Source organism: Centruroides sculpturatus, unplaced genomic scaffold (genome assembly GCF_000671375.1).
Source record: "Centruroides sculpturatus isolate CEXI.00-Female unplaced genomic scaffold, Cexi_2.0 scaffold4494, whole genome shotgun sequence".
Lineage (NCBI taxonomy): Eukaryota > Metazoa > Arthropoda > Arachnida > Scorpiones > Buthidae > Centruroides > Centruroides sculpturatus.
The window spans coordinates 1-4,293 of NW_019388688.1; the positions used below are offsets into that span (position 1 = coordinate 1).

The 4,293-nt window shown below is 28.5% G+C and overlaps 1 long non-coding RNA gene across 1 annotated transcript; it reads left to right on the forward strand.

The window, feature by feature from the left end:
• Positions 1 to 3,219: 3,219 nt before the first annotated feature.
• Positions 3,220 to 4,042, forward strand: LOC111617041. Its single transcript, XR_002755366.1, has 2 exons — positions 3,220 to 3,317; positions 3,438 to 4,042. It is a non-coding gene; the product is annotated as an uncharacterized LOC111617041 (long non-coding RNA).
• Positions 4,043 to 4,293: the final 251 nt, after the last annotated feature.

Below are 4,293 nucleotides of genomic sequence, written 5' to 3' on the forward strand. Positions count from 1 at the left end.
TATTTTATTTTAGAATTTTATTTAAATTTCAATAACAAAATATATCAAGCTTTAAATCAAAAATTTAATTTGATACTGTTATGGAATCGGAATTGAAATTTATACAAATTTTACTGCGGATAAACTGTAGTCATAAATACATTCCAATTTATGATATGAAAACTTTAATAAACTTATTGAACCAAAATATTTTAAATGGTAATAAAATTTTTCTGTTGTACATTAAAAAGCTTAAATTAATTAGTAATTCACAACACAGATTTCGTGTAAAATATTAATTTAAAATTCTTAATTTATATCAAACCTGCGTACAATAATGTGTTTTATCCAAATTCAGATTGACACATTTTAAAAAGGTAAAGGTAAAATTAGATAAGAACAACAATAAAAGTAAGGTATAAAATCTGAAGATAAACTCACCAAGTTTTATTGCAAAACTTGGTACAGTTCTTTTTACATAATCTTTAATTTCAAAAGACATTGTGGCCATTTGCCCTTTTTTCAAGTGCCACAAAATTATAAAATCTCCAATGCTCCTTTTGCTTGGAGAATATCTAAATTATAGGTTCCTGCCATGTGTTCTGTAACATCTGCAGCACTTAAGTGGGAAATTTAGAGTTGGTTAGTATGCTGATGAATGGACTTCCATGAACTTTGTTAGAAAGCCTTACATTCTTGTCTGAAAATTAGAGTTTCCTATTTTTGTAATTTTTCAACACATTCTCATGGACAGAAACTGTTCTTTCCATGCCTTGATGGTGTTTTGTGATGAAGGATGTTTTCCAAACACAATGAAAGTTTTGCTGCCCTTACAGAATGGAATTTGTCTTGGTGTATTATCATGCAATTTGTGCTTTTGCTTGAGCCAACATCATTTTAACAATTATGACTACAGTGTCACAACTAATTACTCCAGACACCTCAATTAATTTTAGTAAAACTTACACAGTTGCTCTTCCTCACGCAACACATCAAATACTGAATTTTAGCAGTAATTTAAAATTGTCATTCTCAATCCAGATATCTTGTATAAATATTACATAAATTCTCATACAAGTTAATAGAAATTTTATCAACTATTTATGTCACTTAGAAACAAATTAATAGTAAATATCCTATATTGTGAAGGCATTTTGTATTAAATCCAACAGGTTTTAACACTTTTATTTCAGATATACTTTCTTTTATGACTATAACAGTATTTGATTGTTCAAGCTACAAAAAGTATTTAAAAATTCTCAGAAAATTTGTCAATTTTTTTGAAAGCAAAATTTTTCCATGAATAAATTGCTTACTGATCAATCAGAAGCATCTATTCAGCAGTCAATAAAAATATAAAAATTCCAAATATAGTTTCATAATAATTTATTATTCATGAAAATTATTGAATACTAATATTTTCATCTTCACATTTGTGATAAAATGATGAACTATTGGAAAATACATAATGCACAGTTTCTCTGATGAATTGCATTCTCTTTTATGCTTCTTGTCTTTAACAATTCTATCACAAATAGCACAAAACTTGAAAATTTGCTTCTTAATATAGTTTAACTGCTGATTGATAACCTTTTACAGTAGACCCCCCCTATAAAATGGGTTCATATAATATGGATTCGTATATAACAGCGAAAAAATTGCAACCGTATTCATATAAACAGGCTAAAAGAAACTCGTAAAATACAGTAAAATGTCATTACCAACTCATGTCACGACGGGATTGGTCAAATCTTGACCAATAGTGGATATTGCACAAACAGCTGAGTTTAAACAAGCAGCGGACCTACCAAAAACCATTTATTTTAACGGCCATAAAAATTATATTTATATTAATGATGTCTCCAAACTTCAGCAAATTTTACACAGAAAAATAATTTATCAGGAAACGCGCCTGCTGTTCAATGCACTGCTCCATGACGAAAACAAGCTTAAGCAATGCCATTGTCGAATGGTGCACACTCGGTAAGTAATCCTACAATTTTTTGTTTATGGCATAGTTTATATGGATTATTCCCAAAAAATTATATATGTTTTGGAAATGTTGAGTAAAATTAGTCTAAAATCGATTAATTTTATGGAAGAAAACCTTTCAAACATCTGTAGTCCGTAAACTGCATATGTGCTGGGCTGTGATTGGCTCATGTATTTAAGGACTGGTACAACATGAAATTCATAAAAGACAGAACGTATCTACAGTGTTAAAAGGGGGTCTACTGTATTTTATAGTTGCCATCCAGTTACATTAACATTTTGCATGATACATAAAATAAATTGTTTCCTGGCAATCTAATCTTAATTTTAAAAAATATCATCAATATTGAAACTTTTATTTTATAATCAGAATTAAGTGATAAGTGATATACTTCTTACAGCACATACAACTAAAGAANCTTTAACAATTCTATCACAAATAGCACAAAACTTGAAAATTTGCTTCTTAATATAGTTTAACTGCTGATTGATAACCTTTTACAGTAGACCCCCCCTATAAAATGGGTTCATATAATATGGATTCGTATATAACAGCGAAAAAATTGCAACCGTATTCATATAAACAGGCTAAAAGAAACTCGTAAAATACAGTAAAATGTCATTACCAACTCATGTCACGACGGGATTGGTCAAATCTTGACCAATAGTGGATATTGCACAAACAGCTGAGTTTAAACAAGCAGCGGACCTACCAAAAACCATTTATTTTAACGGCCATAAAAATTATATTTATATTAATGATGTCTCCAAAGTTCAGCAAATTTTTCACAGAAAAATAATTTATCAGGAAACGCGCCCGCTGTTCAATGCGCCGCTCCATGGCGAAAACAAGCTTAAGCAATGCCGTTGTTGAACAGTGCACACTCGGTAAGTAATCCTACAATTCTTTGTTTATAGCATAGTTTATATGGATTATTCCCAAAAAATTATACGTATTTTGGAAATGTTGAGTCAAATTAGTCTAAAATCGATTAATTTTATGGAAGAAAACCTTTCAAACAGCCGTAGTCCGTAAACTGCATAGGTGCCGGGCTGTGATTGGCTCATGTATTTAAGGACTTGTACAACATGAAATTCATAAAAGACGGAACGTATCTACAGTATTAAAGGGGGGTCTACTGTATTTTGTAGTTGCCATCCAGTTACATTAACATTTTGCATAATACATAAAATAAATTGTTTCCTGGCAATCTAATCTTAATTTTAAAAAATATCATCAATATTGAAACTTTTATTTTATAATCAGAATTAAGTGATAAGTGATATACTTCTTACAGCACATACAACTAAAGAAACTGTAAAATTACCAGTTCTGGAAACTACAGGTATTTGATATGAAATAGATATAAACACTAACATAATGAAAAATTACAAATGTGCTTATTAATAAATAGAATAAACTTTTAATGATATTGATTATATGTTAATTTAAATATTTCTTACAGTTAAATCCAGAGATAAAGTGGAAACTAAACAAATAGTGATTGGTGTGGTTACAAGAATTGATCTTTTGAACTATATTACCAGTGAAGAGGAATCTCACCGTTACCAAACTCCTAGAAATAAATCTACATGATCGAATCCTACTTTGATCATAATTAAATATAACATGATCAAATCATAACTTTCTTATATTTTTAATTGGACAACTGGATTAAAAGAAACTTTCCGCAGTACATTCCCTCCAAATTGATTATTTTTAACTCTATTTTTTCTAAAATGCTTAATGTATTAGATTATGCATAAGTATAAAGTGTTACACCTTATGAAAACATTCCATTTAGTATGTATATTATGGCAAAGATAAGTATTCCTGTAATAGATTATGTTATATATACATATGTTGTTACATTGATTTTAATATATTTTATTTTAGAATTTTATTTAAATTTCAATAACAAAATATATCAAGCTTTAAATCAAAAATTTAATTTGATACTGTTATGGAATCGGAATTGAAATTTATACAAATTTTACTGCGGATAAACTGTAGTCATAAATACATTCCAATTTATGATATGAAAATTTTAATAAACTTATTGAACCAAAATATGTTTGCTTGTTTTTTTTTATATAGATATATACACACACTATATGTCATTTTATATATGCAAATGCAATGAATATAATGTGCACAATGAATCTAGATGCAAGGATTCATTTCGTGTGCTTTATAAACGGTTATATTAGTTCACTCATCTACAATGTATTTATCTGTGGAAAGCCACAAGACAAAAAATGTATATGTATTCTCCATAGTGGAGAAATAAATGGAAAGATAAATTTGAAAATAATTCTTTA